General features: G+C 39.8%; 1 pseudogene across 1 annotated transcript; it reads right to left on the bottom strand.

Moving 5' to 3' along the window:
• Positions 1–920: 920 nt before the first annotated feature.
• On the bottom strand, positions 921–22171 carry LOC309805245 (RNA-binding protein EWS-like; annotated as a pseudogene). Its single transcript has 2 exons — positions 22090–22171; positions 921–1975 (listed from the first exon to the last, which is right to left on the bottom strand). The product of its transcript is annotated as an RNA-binding protein EWS-like (transcript).
• Positions 22172–22825: the final 654 nt, after the last annotated feature.

A 22825-nucleotide genomic window follows, 5' to 3' on the forward strand; every position in this document is an offset into this window, starting at 1 on the left:
AATTACAGATTTAGAGAAAAGTTGTTTTTTAACAAAGTACAAATTTACCATACCCCAGATTCCCTAAATCTATATGTCATTTTTTCTGAGTCATTTAAGAGTAAGTTATACATATATCCCTTTAGCCCTAAATACTTAAGTGGGGATTTTCTGAACACAAGGATGTACTCTTAAAAAACCACAAGACAATTATCAAAATCAGGAAATTAACATCGATACAGTCCTATCATCTAATCTATAGACCTTATTAAATTTTATCAGTTTTCCCAAAAATGTCTTTCATAAAATTTTTTTCTCTAGTTAGGACCCAATACAGCATCACATGTGTATTTATCATGTCTCTCCAGTCTCCTTTAATCTGGAGCTATTCCTCAGTCTTTGTCTTTAAAAATCTTGATATTTTTGAAGAGTGCAGGTTATTTATTTTGTGTAATATCCCTCAACTGGAGTTTTCTGGTGTTTCTTTATGACTGGATTTAAGTTATAATTTTTTGTCAGAAATGCCACAAAAATGAGATCATGTCCTTCTTAGTGCATTATATCAGGAGACACACATATGTTTGTCCTGCTATAAATGATGTTCACTTTGATCATTCAGTTAATGTGTATCTACCAGATTCTCTGCTATAAGGAATATCTGTGCTTTAATAGTTTGGTTAAAATTCCCCTAGAAACTTTATAACATTTTTTTTTCTTCATGGAGGGGATGGTAGCTTTTTCAAGACTTTCTTTATAACTGGTTTATTTAGACATTAATCTCTTCTAAGATCAGGCTTGATAAATTACATTTGCCTAGAAAATTGTTTATTTCGTCTAGATTTTAAATTTTATTTTTAGGGATTTATAGGAACTGATCTCATTTTTTTAAACTCCTGTTTGATAGTGTTTCCCCCTTGTCATTTCTTTTTTTTTTTTTTTTTTTGACGGTTTATAAACATTTGGAATTTTATTTTAAAAAAAACATCACAACCATGAACATTGTTACAGTTAGAGAGGCCCTCTTGGTTCTCCACAATGATACTGAGCATGCTCACAAGGGATTCCCATTGTTTAGTCTTAGTTAAACAACCATCTTTAAAAGAAGGAAAAAAAAAAACTCGGCACACTACCATTTAACTTGTTTTAATGTTTCTTCACAAATGGTGAAAAATACTAAAGTACAGACAGGAATAATCATAATGTTGTGGCCAACATTATAAATATGGAATTATAAATTTAAAACATTTTCTGGTTTAAAAAATAAATCTGGTACTCAATGCAGCTCTGCGGGGTCTCTGCGTCTAGTAGGGCCGGTCTCTGCCTTCCTGACGGTGCTCGCCTTTATCCATTTTTCCAGGTCCTCCACGCCCACCTCTTCTTCCTCCCATCTGTTCCATCAAAGGTCCAGGGGGTCCCCCAGGGCCACCTCGTCTTCCTCCACCAAAGCCACCGCGGTCCATGCCCCGGGTGCCACGGAAGCCACCTCTGTCTCCACCACGGCCACCTCTGAACATTCCACCAGGACCACCTCGATCCATGAGGCCACCTCTTCCTCCCCGCATGCCACCAGGGCCACCTCTGCCACGGTCACCGCCCGGGGGTGGGAAAGGTGGTGGGAGGAAGCCTTCAGGCTTTGGGGCCTTACACTGGTTGCACTCTGTTCTCCACACAAAGTTCTGGTTTCCACACCCCGGATTGGGGCACTGCCAGTCTCCAGCTCAGTGCTGGACATTTCCTCCTCCAGAAGGGTTCCCTCGGGAACCGCGGGGCCCTCTTGGTGGGAAGCCTCCTCTGTCTCCTCCACGGCCTCCCGTGCGACCCATGGGTCCTCCAGGACCTCCTGGGCCTCCTGGACCTCCTCGGAGTGGCGGCGGCATCCCTCTGCCCTCACGGGGGGGCATTCCTCCCCGCATGCTGTTCATTGGAGGCTTCTTCCGAGCAAGAGAAACTTTAAGTTTGCTCCCTTGAAAATCTTTCCCATCAAACCACTCGACCCCTTGTCATTTCTTATTTTGCATATTTGAAGTTTCTTTTTATTTTGCTTCATTAGTTAGCTAGTGGGTATTTTATATATTTTTCCAAGAATTTGCTTTTGGTTTCATTTGTTTATTACTTCTAAGACTTTTGTTGCCTAATTTGTTAATCTCTGCTTTCATTTTTTTAATTTTTAAATTAACATACAATAAAATTGACTTTTGTGATATAGTTCTATGAGTTTTAACACAGGAATAGTTTCATGTAACCACCACTAATATTAGGAAAACAGAATAGTTCCATTCCTCCCAAAATTTCTTCATGCTGACCCTTTGTAGTCACTCCATCCCCTAGTCCCTAACCCTGGACAACCATTGATCTGATCTGTTCTCTGTCTCTCTAGTTTGCCTTGTATAGAATGTCATGTAAAAGGAATCATACAGGAAGTAGACGTTTGAGATTGGCTTCTTTCACTCAGCCTAATGCCGTTGAAATTCATCTATGTTGTTGAATGTATTGATAATCTGATCCTTTTTATGGTTGAATAATATTCTGTTGTATGAATGGACAAAAGTTTGTTTATCCATTAACCCATGGAAGGACATTTGGGTTGTTTCCACTTTGGAGTGATTATGAATAAAGCTGCTAAAGAAGCTGCTACAAAAAGTACATATAAAGAATTTCTCTTTATTCTTTACGAGGTAATAAGTTTCCCATATGCTAAATATATCTACCTTATTAATTACTTATTCAATTTAAATATACCTGACCTGTTATTGACTAAGAGATTTAATGTCCCTTAATATTGTTATGTTTCTATCATGTATTATTTTTCCTCCGAGTAATTCTTGTAGTTTTCACCTTAATCAGTGCTGATGCATCATTGTGAATCACACTCTTTGCCCGTTTTTTTTTTTCTTGGCTTATTGAATCCCTTAATTTTAGAGATGTGTCCTGTAAACATTATAATATTGGTTTTTCATTTCTGACCCAATCTGAATTTATTTTTCCATTAATAGATGAGCATATTAGTTTCTCATTGCTGCTGTAACAAATTGTCACAAATTTAGTAGCCTAAAACAACACAAATTTGTTACCTTACAGTTCTAGAGATCAGAAGTCTGAAATGGGTCTCACTGGGCTAAAAGCAAGATGCTGACCCAGCTGTATTTCTTCTGGAGGTTCTAGGGGAGAATTCTTTCCTTGCTTCGTCCAGGTTCCAGAGGCTGCCTGAACTTCCTTAGCTTATGTCCCCTTCATCCATCTTCTAAACCAGAATTATAGGTTGAGTCTTATTCAGATTGGACCACTTCTCTTCTATACTCAAGTTTCCCTCTGCCTCTTTAAAGAATGCTTGTGATTATATCAGGCCTACCTAGAAAATCCAGTTTAATTAAATATCTCCTTAAACTCAACTGAGCTGTAACCTTAGTTCCATCCACAACCCTTGCCATGTAACATAACTTAATCACAGGTTCCAGGGATTAAGATGTAAACATCTTTGGGGACCTGGAGAGGGAGCATTATTCTTCCTACCACAGTGAGTTTAGTCCTTTTACATTTAATAGTATGACCAATACTTTGGTCTAAATTCTGACATATTTTTGTACTTTCTTTGCTTGGTGATCAATTTTCTTTGGTTCATTTCCTATAGGCAGTTCTTCTGATATTTAGAAAGGTTTTTACTTTAGTCTAGTGATTAGTTTTAAATTATAATAGTATATGATACTCTTAGTCATTAATTTTTTACTTATCTATTAGTTCCCTATCATCAAATTTTAGTTAATAGTATCCTTCTTTAGTGTTTATATTTGTACTCTTAAATATGCCATAATAGATTGACTTATTGTCCTAAGTTCTTCACTCAAGAGCAATATATTCTTCTCACCACCATTGATAATGGGCTTGGACACGTGACTTGCTTTGGCCAATGTATTGTTAACAGATAGGAAATGAGCAGTCCTGAAACGTGCTTCATTAGTTGGCTTGGCCTCTTATACTCTCGTGGTGTGCTATTAGAAGACCTCCCTCTGGGAGCTGCTGCCCCTTTAGCCTGGGTCCAGAGCTAATACATCTGAATATCTGAACCCAACCCACAGCTTGCAGCCAAACCAAGATGACTCACAGCCTGAAGCAGGTCCTCCTGACAATTTTACTTTGGATCAGCCCAAACCTCAGTCAAACTGGTAACAGATGAATGTGAGAATAAATGCTCTTGTTGTTGTTCTTGTAAATTCTGACTGTGGGGGATTGATTATTATATAGCAAAAGCTGGCTATTATATTTTTATTTCTACTACTTTGTCAGCTTTAAATGATATGATTTTACTCCCAGCCATTATATGAAACAATCAATATACTTTCTTTTCCTTCTATTTTCTTTACCTTTTCCTCCCTGGTTTTTGTAAGTTTTATTATTTCTATGATGTTCTACAATATGTAACATTCTTATTGTATTCTACCACTTTAATACCCACATTAATATTAGTCTTGGTTCCAAATACTCTATGTTTTCACTTATATGTGAAATCTAAAAAATAATAAAACAAATGAATGAATATAAGAAAGCAGAAAGAGACTAATAGATACAGAGAACACATTAGGGTTACCAGTACAAGAGACGTAGAGGGGTAGGCAAGACAGAGGAAGGGTATTAAGAGGTACAAACTACCAGGAATAAAACAATTAAGATACAGGGATATAATATATAGCACAGGGACTATAACCAACATTTTTAATAATTTTAAATGGAGTATAATCTATAAAAATATCAAATCAGTTTGTTGTACACCTCAAACTAATATAACATTGTAAATCAACTATATTTCAATTAAAATATATACGTAAATTAGTCTTGGTTCTACTGTCAAATATGTACAGTGCTCACTCTCAGTCACTGTTAAACTTATACATAGTTTCTCAAAAAATGTCTTGGTTTGCTGAAGTTTGTCATTTTTATTTTCATCAAGGAGGGCTCATAGGAGCACATTCTCTGAGCTCTTGGGTTTTTAAAATTGTGTTTCTCTGGCTTCTATATGTAAAGGATATAAAGGTATAAAACCATTGATTCATATTCTCTTTTATTAGATATTGCTTAAATGTTGCTCTATTTTCATCTGGAACTGAATGTTGCTCTGGAGAAATCTGAAGCCAGCTGGAGGAGAGAAGAAATAAAGTCCTATATAAGGGGGAAAATCAGGGATCTTCATATTTGAAGTCCACTAATATTATGAGACAATGTCTCGGTGTTGACCATTTGGGGTCATCTTTGTCAGGCACATAATTTGTTCGTTGCAATATGTAGATTCAAAAAAATTTTTTTAGGAAACTCTTCTTTATACCTTTGTCATTTGCTCTGTTTCATTATTTTGGTTTTCTTTTTGATGAAGTCCAATTATGCATATATTTGATCTCTTTTGACTCTCTTCTACATCTATACAGTCCTCTTTAGCTATTCTTTTAATCTACATTTCACTTTGTTTGTTCTTCTCACTTCTATTTTCTATGTCCTTTCTTGTATTTTCATAGAGTTTATTAACCCTGTGCTCTGTCAAATTTTGTCTTTATTTTAATAATGGTTTCATTTTTTCTTCTATTTATTTTCTGAGTTTTGCCAGATCACATCTCATCCAGTGCTGCCTTGCAATCCCACCCCTGAGTTATTGCATGGTGGTTGTTCTCAGAGGTAATTGCTCCTATATGATATTTTCTGTAAGGTGGAAGTTTTGCTCACAATTTTAGTCTGTTCCAGGGCCATTTTACTAGTGAGTGTTCTTTGTTCATAACTTTTACTGCTCCTTTCTCCCTTTTTTATATAGTATCTTTGTTAAAATACAGCACTGGTTTGTTTGTTATTGCTCATTGTTGACTGAATTAGGACTTTCTGGAGCAAACATTGGACAAAGTTTTCTGTAGGTGGGGAGAGGCCAGGGTAGAATTATAATAAAGTTGCTTTTCACAGCTCAGGGTCTCTCTTCTCATTTGCTACAAAGTCAGAGTGCTTCTACACATAACCTGGTGTGGAGGATTAAATTTCTATCCTCACTTGTTCATCTCCCAAAGTACTATGCATGTACACTCTTGTCATGGTCTTATGGTGATGGATTGTACTTCCTTATCTCTTGGTTTCAGATTTGACCATGCAACTTGCTTTGGCTAATGGGCTATTAGTGTGTATGCCATGAGCAAAGCATGAAATGTGCTTGCGTAGTTAGATTTACCTTCTTGACTCTTGCTTTTCATCACGAGAAGAATATGCCTCAGGTTGCCACTGGATTAAAAGGTTGAGATACACATGGAGCAGACCAGCACCCAGCCCTCAGACTGTAGTCAAACCCAGCTTAGAACAGCCTAGATACATTAACCCCAGCCACCCTGAAGACACATGAACAGGAAAAAAATGTTTATTGAATTTGGAGGTGTTTGTTATGTAGCAAAAAATGACTGATACTTTCAGCCTTCTTACTTCTCTGAAGCTAACCAAGTTTGGGGGAATCTCTTCTTCTCAGCTTATCCTATGTCCCCATCCTCTTTTTCAACCAAAGGATAGAGATTTTCTCCTTTAGACTAGTTCCCCCAGTATCAAGAAATTTTGTCTTTGTCTTTGTTTTTTGGTCAAATACTTTACTGAACTCTCATCTCTGCTTTTGGCTACTGCCTCTCTCACAGCTACTGTGTGCTCTTGACAACCCCTACATAATATTTTTCAGCCTGTCTCCTAGCTTCACTAAAAATGGAGTTTGGAATTTTGTTTTCTATCCTCCTTATTGTTTTGGATGGTTTCCAGGAGGAGATGGAAAGAATATCAAGTTGGCACATCCATTTTCAAATGGAAGTCTCCACCTCGTTTCTAGAATAAGAATAAGAAGGTAGCATGGAGTCTTGGAAAGAATATGAGCTTTGGAACCAGACAGACCTGGATCAAATCCTGGCTCTGCTAATTTTCTTTGTGAATTTGAAACACTTACATCAACCTCCCTGAGCTTCAGCTTGTTTTCTCATCTATAAAGACAATCTAATGACACTTATATCAGAGAGTTATTTACTGGGGAAAAAACATCTTCAGAGAACCAGGAATCAAAGCTAAAAGACAGTACTGCAAATAGTAGACACAGCAAAAATGAGAAATGTCATTATTGTACTTTTTTGTTGTACTGGTGGTGATTGTCAAATGAATGATGTAGGAAAGGACTTTTAAAAGCACCTAAGTGATGAAGCAATAAAAGTATGGAGATATGCCTCCCATTCTCTGAAACTTGTATAGCAGCCATGAGAGCTGAAGATTCTTTCAGAAGCTCAGAAAACAGTTTCTTTCCTAGCACCCTCTTCCCCTTTTCAATACTTGGATTTTCTTACTCCACTACTGCAGAATACATGCCTTGATTCTAGGTATGGAGCAGGTGACTCAAGCCAAACCAGCTAGCACAACCTCACTCCCTGAACACCATCCAGTGGTTCACTGATGGATATGTGATTAATTCAGGACCAAGAAGATTGTAGTTATTTGCTGGTGGCTTCAGGAAAGCAAGGTTTCAGTCTTCTAAGAGAGTTTCTAGAAGCAATTCTATCCTTCTCCCTGAATATGGTCATCAAATCCCAGATTTTGGCAGCCCTCTTACAGCTACACCAAGAAAGAGGATGGTCTTAGGATAAGGCTGGCACAGCATAGAGAAAAAGACCCTGGATCCTTGATGATATGTTTGAGCAGCTGAAAAAAACCAACCCTGAAGCCCACCCAACCTTGTTGCTGTCTAGTTATATAAGCAATTAACCATTTTTTAAAAAAACTAGTCAAGCCCATTTGAGTTAGATTTTCAGTTACTAGCAACTGAACACACACTACCACACTGTCAGATGTCAAAGCTTCCCAACAATTTCCATTGCCATCATTGGCATACCTTCTCAGATGAAGACAATCTTCTGTCATGTGTCCCTGGTGGTTTCCAGCATCAAAAGATTATTACTCAGTATCCCGTTTATGATCCCTCTTTTCCATAGACTATGCTATGGTGTGTGTTCAACAAAGATTTAATAATAATAAAAGCTAACACCTTTTAAGTTCTTACTGCACACCAGGCCTTGTGCCATCCTCAAAACATCCTTATAGGTAAGCACCATTGCCTCTGCTGTACAGAGGATGAAACTAAGACTTAGCCATCTTACCTACTTGACCTACATTACATATCAATAAAGTGGAGAGTCCAAGAGTCAAAGGCAGGCCTCTCTGACTCCAGAGTCAAATTTTTAAACACTAGGCTGAACTCCCTGTTAAAAAAAATTTATTGAGCACCGTCCATATGCCAGTTATGAGAGGTACATGGAATCAGACAGTTTTTACTCATGAGTTGCACACAGTCTGGTGGGATATGCAAATGTGTGCACAGATAATTACAGCACGGCAGGGCACTCGCCAGCAGGGGCTAAAGAGGCAAGTTGAAGCCAACTCAGGAAAAGTCTGACCATTGTGCTAAGCAACCAGGACTCCACCCTGCCAGTGCAAGGTTTTCATCAGGGGAGAGATGTGAGTAGACAGGGGTGTGTAAACTGTGGATGTGACTCTGATGTGAAGATGACTGACCAGAATGAGACTGGAGCCAAGCAGACTGTGAAGAAGGTGTGCAGTACTCCAGGTGAGGTACAGAAGAGCATTCACATGACTGTTCCCTGAGAGATAGAAAGAGGAGTGTAACACGCTTCTCCCAGATTCCCCTATAAGCCCACATTCTGCACAGGACCTGTAGCCCATGAAAACTCCAGGTGTTGGCAACACATCCCACATTAGTAAAGCGCCCCATTACACAGGAGTCATGTCCCTCTAACCAAGAAGGAACTCCACTCTCTAGGAGACCTGCTGAGCTGCCCAGCAGGCACTTACAGTAGTTGGATAGCAGAGAATACAGCCAGAGTCAAGCAAGAGCAGGGCATGGCCTCCAGAAGGGAAAAACATTTCATGCTGTTTTCAACTGTTGTAAAGACTAAATTGATTCTGTGATTCATCCAATTCTCACCGTGGAAATTCATCATTAAACATGCTAAAGTACACACACAAATGTAAACACACACACACAGGAAATTAAAAGAATGCTCAATTGAGCAATCACTGGTTTGAACCATTTCTTCATTTTTCATGTCCTATCTTTTGTGGCATCACTTCTGAGCCAGGGGTCATAATCAAATTATAATTACTAACACTTATTGAGCACTAACTGTGTACCAGGCACTATACCAAACATTTTATGCACATTAACCTCATCGAATTCTAAAACAAACAAACAAAAAAACCTGTTATGTATTACTATCCCACTTTTGAAGATGAGAAAACTAAGGCTTAGCAAGAGAGTGCCTGAGCAGAGACTGAAACCAGCTCTGCCCGACTCTGGACACCATGACTTCCACAAATGATCACTCTCCCTTACATTTATCCAGTCCTTCAAATTTACAATATCATTATTACTAACATTATCTTGTTTGATCATCATAGCAGCTCTTCCCAAAACCATTCCCATTTTTCAGGTGAGGTTTGGAGAGGGACAATGACTAACCTAGGGTCACACATCAAGGAGTGGAAGCAAAGTTGGCACCCAGCCTCCCAAGACAATGGTCCTAACCATTGAGATACACTTCCTGCCTCATTCATGGGATTCTGCTCCTGTCTGCATTAAATATGCATCTTCTATTTTCTGATTCTCATTGACCGAGCAATCTTCTCATGATATCAACCTAAATTATAGTAGAAAAGAATCTAAAGTTGATCACTACCCCATGTATCTCTCCCATGCACACACAGAAAATAATAACAATAATCAGAATTATCATAACAGTGGACATTGCCCTTAGCATGATTTCAAAAAACAATTTTCTTATTACTTTGTTCTAAAGTGCCTGAGCACTAAAACTGCAAAACAGTTTACAGAACTGTCTTCAAATGCATTTGGAAAGAGATGTGTTTCTTTTGTTTAACAAGACCTGGACTTAGGTAAGGAACATTGATTTTACCCTTAAGGATCTTGACATCTATATCTTTCACTTATTAAGAATCAGGCTAAAAGCATAAAAAGAAAAGTCAGAGTTGTGGGGCTTTGCATGCCTGGTCAAGACTGAATTCACCAGCTGTCTCTCCAGTCTCCTGACAGCTCTGACCACAGGGGACAGGCCACCATCACCATCCCAGAGCAACTAGTGAACCAAGAGGAAAGGAATTACCCCTTTATGGAAGACCCACCACATGCCAGGGGCTGTGCTAAGGATGCACAGCAAAGGGCTAAATGTACATGCTCTGGAACCAGCCTTTCTGGGTTTGAAGCCCAGATCTGCCTTACTAGCTGAAGGCCTTTGTCAAATCTCTCAACCTCTCTGCCTCAGTCTCTCCTCTGTAACACGAGGACTGTAATAGTACCTACCACATTGGATTGTTGTGAGTTGGTTTATGTTGAGCACTAAAAACAGTTCCTGGCACATAGTAAGAGCTCTCTCTGTAAGTATCAACCAGAGTTATTACTACTGTCTTGTTTAATCCTCACACCCATCCTGTGAGATCGAGGTTCTTATCCTCTTCTGAAAGATGAGGAAACTTAGGCTCAGAGTGATGAAGTGACTGTGGCTGGGAAAGGTCTGGAAAAGATGGATTTAGCCCAGCTGCATTCACTTCCAGCTGGCAGGCTCTGTGCCCACATTTGCCTTCAAGATTCATAGTCCAGGACTTCCGGGGAAGATGGCGGAAGATTAAGACGCGGAGATCACCTTCCTCCCCACAGATACACCAGAAATATAGCTACACGTGGAACAACTCCTACAGAATACCTACTGAACGCTGGCAGAAGACCTCAGACCTCCCAAGAGGCAAGAAACTCCCCACGTACCTGGGAAGGGCAAAGCGGAGAGATTCCCGCACAGAGGATCGGTGCCGACCGGCACTCACCAGCCCGAGAGGCTTGTCTGCTCACCCGCCGGGGCGGGCGGCGCTGGAAGCTGAGGCTCGGGCTTCGGTCAGAGCGCAGGGAGAGGACTGGGGTTGGCGGCGAGAACTCAGCCTGAAGGGGGCTAATGCGCCACAGCTAGCTGGGAGGGAGTCCAGGAAAACTCTGGAGCTGCCGAAGAGGCAAGAGACTTTTTCTTCCCTCTTGGTTTCCTGGTGCGCGAGGAGAGGGGATTAAGAGCGCTGCTTAAAGGGGCTCCACAGACGGGCGCGAGTCGCGACTGAAAGCGCAGAGCCCAGAGACGGACGTGGGACGCTGGGGCTGCTGCTGCTACCGCCAAGAGGCCTGTGTGCGAGCGCAGGTCACTGTCCACGCCGCCCTTCCGGGAGCCTGTACAGCCCGTCACTGCCGGGGTCCCAGGATCCAGAGACGGCTTCCCTGGGAGAACGCATGGCGAGCCTCGGGCTGGTGCAACGTCACGCCGGCCTCTGCCACTGCAGGCTCGCCCCGCACTCCGTGCCCCTCCCTCCCCCGCGGCCTGAGTGAGCCAGAGTCCCCGAAGCGGCTGCTCCTTTAACCCTGTCCTGTCTGAGCGAAGAACAGACACCCTCCGGCGACCTACACGCAGAGGCGGGGCCAAATCCAAAGCTGAGACCCGGGAGCTGTGGGAACAAAGAAGAGAAAGGGAGATCTCTCCCAGCAGCCTCAGAAGCAGCGGATTAAAGCTCCACAATCAACGTGATGTACCCTGCATCTGTGGAATACATGAATAGACAACAAATCATCCCAAATTGAGGAGCCAGGAGTCAGTGCTGTGCCTCTGAGGTGGGAGAGCCAAATTCAGGACACTGGTCCACAAGAGACCTCCCAGCTCCACATAATATCAAACGGCAAAAATCTTCCAGAGATCTCCATCTCAACACCAGCACCCAGCTTCACTCAACGACCAGCAAGCTACAGTGCTGGACACCCTATGCCAAACAACTAGCAAGACAGGAACACAATGCCACCCATTAGCAGAGAGGCTGCCTAAAATCATAAAAAGTCCGCAGGCACCCCAAAACACACCACCAGACGTGGACCTGCCCACCAGAAAGACAAGATCCAGCCTCATCCACCAGAACACAGGCACTAGTCCCCTCCACCAGGAAGCCTACACAACCCACTAAACCAACCTTAGCCACTGGGGACAGACACCAAAAACAACGGGAACTACAAACCTGCAGGCTGCAAAAAGGAGACCCCAAACACAGTAGCATAAGCAAAATGAGAAGACAGAAAAACACACAGCAGAAGGAGCAAGATAAAAACCCACCAGACCTAACAAATGAAGAGATAATAGGCAGTCTACCTGAAAAAGAATTCAGAATAATGATAGTAAAGATGATCCAAGATTCTATTTCCAAGATCCAAAATCTTGGAAATAGAATAGACAAAATGCAAGAAACAGTTAACAAGGACCTAGAAGAACTAAAGATGAATCAAGCATCGATTAAAAACACAATAAATGAAATGAAAAATACTCTAGATGGGATCAATAGCAGAATAACTGAGGCAGAAGAACGGATAAGTGAGGTGGAAGATAAAATAGTGGAAATAACGGCTGCAGAGCAAAATAAAGAAAAAGAATGAAAAGAACAGAGGACAGTCTCAGAGACCTCTGGGACAACATTAAACGCACCAACATTCGAATTATAGGGGTTCCAGAAAAAGAAGAGAAAAAGAAAGGGACTGAGAAAATATTTGAAGAGATTATAGTTGAAAACTTCCCTAATATGGGAAAGGAAATAGTTAATCAAGTCCAGGAGGCACAGAGAGTCCCATACAGAATAAATCCAAGGAGAAATACACCAAGACACATATTAATCAAACTGTCAAAAATTAAACACAAAGAAATCATATTAAAAGCAGCAAGGCAAAAATAACAAATAACACACAAGAGAATCCCCATCAGGATAACAGGTGATCTCTCAGCAGAAACTCTACAAGCCAGAAGGGAGTGGCAGGACATAATTAAAGTGATGAAGGAGAAAAACCTGCAACCAAGATTACTCTACCCAGCAAGGATCTCATTCAGATTTGATGGAGAAATTAAAACGTTTACAGACAAGCAAAAGCTGAGAGAGTTCAGCACCACCAAACCAGTTTTACAACAAATGCTAAAGGAACTTTTCTAGGCAAGAAACACAACAGAAGGAAAAGACCTACAATAACGAACCCAAAACAATTAAGAAAATGGGAATAGGAACATACATATCGATAATTACCTTAAATGTAAATGGACTAAATGCTCCCACCAAAAGACACAGAGTGGCTGAATGGATACAAAAACAAGACCCATATATATGCTGTCTACAAGAGACCCACTTCAGACCTAGAAACACATACAGACTGAAAGTAAGGGGATGGAAAAAGATATTCCATGCAACTGGAAACCAAAAGAAAGCTGGAGTAGCAATTCTCATATCAGACAAAATAGACTTTAAAATAAAGACTATTAGAAGAGACAAAGAAGGACACTACATAATGATCAAGGGATCGATCCAAGAAGAAGATATAACAATTGTAAATATTTATGCACCCAACATAGGAGCACCTCAATACATAAGGCAAATACTAACAGCCATAAAAGGAGAAATCGACAGTAACACAATCATAGTAGGGGACTTTAACACCCCACTTTCACCAATGGACAGATCATCCAAAATGAAAATAAATAAGGAAACACAAGCTTTAAATGATACATTAAACAAGACAGACTTAATTGATATTTATAGGACATTCCATCCAAAAACAACAGAATACACATTTTTCTCAAGTGCTCATGGAACATTCTCCAGGATAGATCATATCTTGGGTCACAAATCAAGCCTTGGTAAATTTAAGAAAATTGAAATTGTATCAAGTATCTTTTCTGACCACAATGCTATGAGACCAGACATCAATTACAGGAAAAGATCTGTAAAAAATACAAACACATGGAGGCTAAACAATACACTACTTAATAACGAAGTGATCACTGAAGAAATCAAAGAGGAAATTAAAAAATACCTAGAAACAAATGACAATGGAGACACGATGACCCAAAACCTATGGGATGCAGCAAAAGCAGTTCTAAGGGGGAAGTTTATAGCAATACAATCCTACCTTAAGAAACAGGAAACATCTCGAATAAACAACCTAACCTTGCACCTAAAGCATTTAGAGAAAGAAGAACAAAAACATCCCAAAGTTAGCGGAAGGAAAGAAATCATAAAAATCAGATTGGAAATAAATGAAAAAGAAATGAAGGAAATGATAGCAAAGATCAATAAAACTAAAAGCTGGTTCTTTGAGAAGATAAACAAAATTGATAAACCATTAGCCAGACTCATCAAGAAAAACAGGGAGAAGACTCAAATCAATAGAATTAGAAATGAAAAAGGAGAAGTAACAACTGACACTGCAGAAATACAAAAGATCATGAGAGAGTATTACAAGCAACTCTATGCCAATAAAATGGACAACCTGGAAGAAATGGACAAATTCTTAGAAATGCACAACCTGCCAAGACTGAATCAGGAAGAAATAGAAAATATGAACAGACCAATCACAAGCACTGAAATTGAAACTGTGATTTAAAATCTTCCAACAAACAAAAGCCCAGGACCAGATGGCTTCACAGGCGAATTCTATCAAGCATTTAGAGAAGAGCTAACACCTATCCTTCTCAAACTCTTCCAAAATATAGCAGAGGGAGGAACACTCCCAAACTCATTCTACGAGGCCACCATCACCTTGATACCAAAACCAGACAAGGATGTCACAAAGAAAGAAAACTACAGGCCAATATCACTGATAAACATAGGTGCAAAATTCCTTAACAAAATACTAGCAAACAGAATCCAACAGCACATTAAAAGGATCATACACCATGATCAAGTGGGGTTTATTCCAGGAATGCAAGGATTCTTCAATATACGCAAATCAATCAACGTGATACACCATATTAACAAATTGAAGGAGAAAAACCATATGATCATCTCAATAGATGCAGAGAAAGCTTTCGACAAAATCCAACACCCATTTATGATAAAAACCCTGCAGAAAGTAGGCATAGAGGGAACTTTCCTCAACATAATAAAGGCCATATATGACAAACCCACAGCCAGCATCATCCTCAATGGTGAAAAACTGAAACCATTTCCACTAAGATCAGGAACAAGACAAGGTTGCCCACTCTCACCACTCTTATTCAACATAGTTTTGGAAGTTTTAGCCACAGCAATCAGAGAAGAAAAGGAAATAAGAGGAATCCAAATCGGAAAAGAAGAAGTAAAGCTGTCACTGTTTGCAAATGACATGATACTATACATAGAGAATCCTAAAGATGCTACCAGAAAACTACTAGAGCTAATCAATGAATTTGGTAAAGTAGCAGGATACAAAATTAATGCACAGAAATCTCTTGCATTCCTATATACTAATGATGAAAAATCTGAAAGTGAAATCAAGGAAACACTCCCATTTACCATTGCAACAAAAAGAATAAAATATCTAGGAATAAACCTACCTAAGGAGACAAAAGACCTGTATGCAGAAAATTATAAGACACTGATGAAAGAAATGAAAGATGATACAAATAGATGGAGAGATGTACCATGTTCTTGGATTGGAAGAATCAACATTGTGAAAATGACTCTACTACCCAAAGCAATCTACAGATTCAATGCAATCCCTATCAAACTACCACTGGCATTTTTCACAGAACTAGAACAAAAAAATTTCACAATTTGTATGGAAACACAAAAGACCCCAAATAGCCAAAGCAATCTTGAGAACGAAAAAGGGAGCTGGAGGAATCAGGCTCCCTGACTTCAGACTATACTACAAAGCTACAGTAATCAAGACAGTGTGGTACTGGCACAAAAACAGAAAGATAGATCAATGGAACAGGATAGAAAGCCCAGAGATAAACCCATGGACATATGGTCACCTTATCTTTGATAAAGGAGGCAGGAATGTACAGTGGAGAAAGGACAGTCTCTTCAATAAGTGGTGCTGGGAAAACTGGACAGGGACATGTAAAAGTATGAGATTAGATCACTCCCTAACACCATACACAAAAATAAGCTCAAAACAAACTCTTAGAGGAAAACATAGGCAGAACACTCTATGACATAAATCACAGCAAGATCCTTTTTGACCCACCTCCTAGAGTAATGGAAATAAAGACAAAAATAAACACATGGGACCTAATGAAACTTAACAGCTTTTGCACAGCAAAGGAAACCATAAACAAGACCAAAAGACAACCCTCAGAATGGGAGAAAATATTTGCAAATGAAGCAACTGACAAAGGATTAATCTCCAAAATTTATAAGCAGCTCATGCAGCTCAATAACAAAAAAACAACCCAATCCAAAAATGGGCAGAAGACCTAAATAGACATTTCTCCAAAGAAGATATACAGACTGCCAACAAACACATGAAAGAATGCTCAACATCTTTACTCATTAGAGAAATGCAAATCAAAACTACAATGAGATATCATCTCACACCAGTCAGAATGGCCATCATCAAAAAATCTAGAAACAATAAATGCTGGAGAGGGTGTGGAAAAAAGGGAACACTCTTGCACTGCTGGTGGGAATGTGAATTGGTACAGCCACTATGGAGAACAGTATGGAGGTTCCTTAAAAAACTACAAATAGAACTACCATATGACCCAGCAATCCCACTACTGGGCATATACCCTGAGAAAACCATAATTCAAAAAGAGACATGTACCAAAATGTTCATAGCAGCCCTATTTACAATAGCCCGCAGATGGAAACAACCTAAGTGTCCATCATCGGATGAATGGATAAAGAAGATGTGGCACATATATACAATGGAATATTACTCAGCCATAAAAAGAAACGAAATTGAGCTATTTGTAATGAGGTGGATGGACCTAGAGTCTGTCATACAGAGTGAATTAAGTCAGAAAGAGAAAGACAAATACTGTATGCTGACACATATATATGGAATTTAAGAAAAAAAATGTCATGAAGAACATAGGGGTAAGACAGGAATAAAGACACAGATCTACTAGAGAATGGACTTGAGGATATGGGGAGGGGGAAGGGTAAGCTGTGACAAAGCGAAAGTGCGACATGGACATATATACACTACCAAACGTAAGGTAGATAGCTAGTGGGAAGCAGCCGCATAGCACAGGGAGATCAGCTCGGTGCTTTGTGACCGCCTGGAGGGGTGAGATAGGGAGGGCGGGAGGGAGACGCAAAAGGGAGGGGATATGGGAACATATGTATATGTATAACTGATTAAATTTGTTAAATAAAATAAATAAATAAAAAAGATTCCTAGTCCAGTTGAATAATGCCCCACATTAGAAACTCAGAAGTGCCCATCACCAAAGGACAGTATTGCCAAGCTACTGACAACCAGACACACAATAGCCTGGTCATGTTCCATTCTGCAACTGACACTGAGTCTCAGAAATTCTAATGACATTGTTCCTTCCATCATTCTAGACACTAACTCACCCATTCATCATTCACCCACCCATTAGCAAATATTTACAGAGATCATTCTCTTTGCCTCTTCCTGGTGAAGCTGCCAAAATCTTCAAAATAGCACTACATTGAATTGCAGACTGAATTCTGTACCAGGTGCTAGAGAGGCATAAAAGGATTATCCGACAGGCCTTAACACAAATATACATTCTTTACCTTTGGTATCCAGAATACATTTTCCACTTACCCTCTATGCTTACCAGTCCTCACCACCACCACAGAGACATTTCTCAATCCGCACACCAGGTAACTTGACTAGTTATGTATAGAGCTGACACATCTAACCTCACTAGCTTGAGATACATATTTTTCTTAATATTCAAGTGAAACAACTCCAACCTGCTACTCTACCTATCAGGGAATGTCTTTCTTCTCTCCCAGAGCAATACCATGTACCTACAAGCTGTTGATTCAATCTCAGGAGACAGGTCTGTTAATCATCGTCAAAAGATCAGGACACAAATATCCCTGTTTGGCTCAACAGCTGGCCAAGGTGGCTTGGTCTCTCTAGCTTTTGTGGCTGATGGGGCCCCACGACTGTATCTCTGAGGGTTCGTAACGTCAAGGCCATCTCTACCTGGGACATGCATCCCCACTGTTGATACTGTACTATTTTTTCCAGATGCAGAATAAGGAGGTCAAGGAGCTTTTGGGGATAAAAAAATCCCCTGTTCACAAGTGTTTTACTCAGCTATGGTTGCTGCACCAACCCCTCTGCCTTCCAGAGCGAAGCTCCTTGGGGACTCAATTCTCTCAATACACACCACACAGGTGCACACTTTCTTGCATTATCCATGATCCAGGGAGTCTCTGTTAGAAAGAATTCAGTTTTGCCTAGAACTAGTCCTCCCCTAAGTTCTTGGGGTATTTATACAAGGAAGTAGGTGGGTCAGAGCAGTGAGCTCAATGGTGCCTCATGAGGCCAAGGGTTAGGGTTAGGATTAGGGTTCTGGTTCCTACCACCAGAACCCTGGCTGGGCCTCCACACACACACCTGCCTGGTCTAGAGGAAGTCCCTTCTTCCCCCATTTCCAGGACCCACCCACATCTTGCCCCATCATGATTGCTAGTCAGAATGCCCATTCTCTCACTTTATGTCTTCCTAAAGACAGATAATAGCATATTTCCCTCTGTCTGGGATATCCAGTCACCATCCTATATTCCTTTCCACTTTATTTCCACCACTTTATTTTCTGGGATCCTTCTTTTCTTCCCTAGGAAGTATCATTATGCAGTGGGCCAGGGGAGAGGGGGAATCTACAGGCTGTGGAGACATTTCATAGGCTTGTTCTGAGTATTAAATGACATGGATGCAAAAGTGCCCAGGGCAGTGCCTAGCTTAGAAGCACCAGGAAACTTGAGCTCTCTTCCCCCTTCCTCAAACTACTTAATTTTCTTTGAAACTAAAACTTATTTTCTAATTGCCCTTGACTTCAAATGTCACATTCTTTAGCCCATACCCTATTACTAATCCATTCTTGCCTAGGTCCTCCTACATTCCTTTTGTTCATGTTAAAGATGACTTTTCTTTTCACCTGTGTAAGTCTTGTTGCCTCCTACACTGATTAATTCAGCTAGATTGAAAAAGAGGACTAGCTCCTCCTCCATAAAGCTCCAATTAATCAATCATCCTAGAACCAGAGCAACTTCGTGCCTTGATATTTTGTAGAAATGTTGCTGTCAGACCTGGGACATAGCGTTTAAGAGCAGAAAGAGCTTAGGCAAGTGACTTTACTCTGATAAGCCTCAATTTGCTCATCTCTGGTACCTTAACACATAAGGTTGTTGAGACATTTGCAAATAACCTAAGAGGAATCTCTAAGGCGATGCCTGGCATATAGGTGCAACAGAACATGAACTTACTGCACCTAGACAGGCATACCTGGTTCTGGTATGCCACTTAGCCAATTTTTATGTATAGGAAGTACAGAACACTCCATCAGACAACGGCAGAATTCACATTCTCCTCACATGGAATATTCACCAAGATAGACTACATTCTGGGCCATAGGACACAATTTTTTTAAATGTTAAAGCGTAGAAACATACAAAATATGTTCTCAGACCACAATGGAATAAACTAGAAATCAATCACAGAAAGATAACTCAACAAATATTCATAAATTAAATAACACATTTCTAAATAACACATGGGTCAAAAAGAAGTCTCAGGTGAAGTTAAAAAATATTTCGAGCTAAATGAAAATACAATTATCAAAATACATAGGATGCAGCAAAACCAGTTCTTCAAGGGAAATTTATAACATTAAATGCATATATCTTTTTTAAAAGAAATCTAAAATCAATAACCTAAGCTTCCTTGAAAAACTAGAGAACTAAGAGTAACTTGAGCCTAAAGGAAACAAAAGAAAACATATATTTTTTTAAAGAACGGAAGTCAGTGTCATGAAATTGAAACAGAAAAACATTAAAGAAAATTAACAAAACCAAAAGTTGCTTCTTGGAAAGAATCAATAAAATTGATTAAAATTTTGATAAGCCAAGACAACAGAAGACACAAATTATAATATTAGAAATGAAAGAAAGGTCATCACTACTGATCCATGGGCATTAAAAGGTTAATAAAGGGATATTGTGAACAATTCTATGCCTCAAATTGGAGAGCCTAGATGAAATGAACCAGTTTCTTGAAAGATACAAACTCACAGACACACAAAAAGAGATAACCTGAATATCCCTCTATTAAATCAAATCAATAATTAATAGCCTTCCAAAAAAAAAAACTACTAGGCCCAAATAATTTCACTAGTGAATTCTATCAAACATTTAAGAAATAATGCCAATTCCCTGTGATCTCTTTCAGAAAATAGAAGCAGGGAAAACAATTCCTAACTCATTCTATGAGACCAGCATCACTCCAAAACCAAAACCAGATAAAGACAGTCCAAGAAAGGAAAACTTGAGACTAATATCTCTCATGAACATAGGCACAAAAATGCTCAACAAAATATCAACAAATCAAATCAATAATTTAAACAAAAATACACTATAGTCACATGGGATTTATTCCAGGATGTAACCCTGGTTCAACATTCAAAAATCAATGTAATCCATCATGTTAACAGGCTAAAGAAGAAAAATCATGCTATCAATTAATGCAATAAAAGCATTTAATAAAATCTAGGAGCCATCCATGGTTTTAAAAACTCTTAGCAAACTAGGAATAGAGGTGAACTTCCTCAACTTAATAATGAATACCTTCAAAAATCCTCCAGCTAGCATCATATTTAATAGTGAGACACTGGACTTTTTTCCCCTAAGATAGGGGACAAGGAGATTTCCTCTTTCACCATTCCTATTCAACAGGCTCCCTGAAAAATACCTAATTCTATAGTTGGGTCAGGAAATATATGTGATGAGTCTAGAGCATCTTGTAATTCCAGAAACTAAGGAAGTACAGAAAAAAAAAATCTCACAAGAATAGAGATATGTCAAAGGGACACAGAAGCCAACTGAAAGAGCTCCCAGAGCAACAAAATAAACAAAGTACTTATGGGTTATAACCCAAAGTAAAATATAGATACCCATGAGCCATACTGAGATGAATGAATGAATGAATAAACAAACAAACATGGGAGAATGGACAAGTTTCCATACAGAAGAATTCCAAATAATTTATGTAGATATCCCCCCTCCTTAGGGGCAGGTTGCACATAATGACATCCCTCCAAAGAGTACAGTATGAAAGGGGGGAAAGATGAATGTGACAGTAGAGAGACCCAAAAAACACTACTTTAGTCAGGTGATCAGAGTGATGAGTCATGTTGATGGTATATACCCTTGATACGATGTGATAAAAATGGCACTTTACCTCTGTGGTCTTCCTCCCAAAGCCCCATAACCCCAGCCTAAATATAAGAAAAGCAGACAAATCCCCACCGAGGGACGGTCTACAAAATACCTGACCAATACTCCTTAAAACTGTCAAGGTCGGGCTTCCCTGGTGACGCAGTGGCTGAGAGTCCGCCTGCTGATGCAGGGGACACAGGTTCGTGCCCCAGTCCGGGAAGATCCCACATGCCACGGAGCGGCTGGGCCCGTGAGCCATGGCCGCTGAGCCTGCGCGTCCGGAGCCTGTGCTCCGCAATGGAAGAGTCCACAACAGTGAGAGGCCCGTGTACCGAAAAAAGAAACTGTCAAGGTCATCAGAAACAACGAAAGTGTGAGGGGATGCCAAAGCCAAAAGGAGCCTAAAGAGACATAATGACTAAATGTAACATGGTACCCTGGATGGAGCCCTGAAAGAGAAAATGAATATTAGGTAAAAACTAAAGAAATATGAATTAACTATGGATTTAGTAAATAAGACTATATCAATATTCGTTCATTAATTATGACCATACTAATGAAAGAGGTTAACCATAGGGGAAACTGCATGTAGGGTATATAAGAACTCTCTGTTCTATCTTTGCAATTTCTCTATAAATCTAAAACTCTTCTAAAATAAAATTTTTATTTTAAAAAAGTGAGATGCCAGAGTTTAATTTCTTGAGAAACCTCAAGCTCTTCCCTCCTGCTGTACCCTCTCTCCCTCCACCCCTCTCTCTATTGAATCTGGAATCTCTGTCAAATACACATCTGTAATTTAATAACTGTCAGGGTGAAAAACAGGAGAAATAAAGCTAACTACCTACTCCTCACTGCTCTTTACTGTGAAGCCAGAGGGAGTCTGAGCAGAGGTCATACGGCATGTAACCTTCCTCTCCCCAAAGGAATCAGCCATTAATGCGAACTGATGCTCTGACCAGATCCCCAAAGATCCTTTCCTATACAAAGTTTGTCTGAAATAACTAAGTGTCCCAGTTTAACAACCTCAGTCTGCATGTGACGATTAGCCACTCTCCCTGACCAGTATCTGGCCTCAGCATCTCCTCTGCCTGTGACTCGTTGTTCAAGTCTCTTACAGGTTATAGAATCCAAGCCTTCACACTTAAATTTCTTCCTCCTTTTAGAATAAAAGATCAAATAAGGAAGCCTGTCTTTTCCTTCAATCCAGCCCTCATTGCTTTTATCCTCACACTTTGAATTTACCATCTAAAATGAGCGTGTGGGAGCATTTAACATAAAAATATCACTAAAACATTTAATATCTATGTCAATGATGAGAAAAATAGAATTTGAAAACCTCCCAAAAGGTTAAACCTAAGCACAAATGCTAGGGTGTTTTTCAGTTTCAAAGTAATCCAAAGTGGTTTGTATCACTGTCGTAGACAAGACCCTTAAATATTTGAGCAGTAATAACCTAGCTAGAGAACAAGAGAGATTTCAACAGGGAAAACAGCAGTGGCCTCCTCTCTTGCTGTGCCTAAAAGCACACGGCATTTCTGCTCTCAAAACTTGGAGAAAATTCTGGCTGTAGCTTGTTCAGGGCAGAGGG

The sequence above is a fragment of the Mesoplodon mirus genome, assembly GCF_964341445.2.
Source record: "Mesoplodon mirus genome assembly, chromosome: 5".
NCBI classification, from domain to species: Eukaryota; Metazoa; Chordata; class Mammalia; order Artiodactyla; family Ziphiidae; genus Mesoplodon; species Mesoplodon mirus.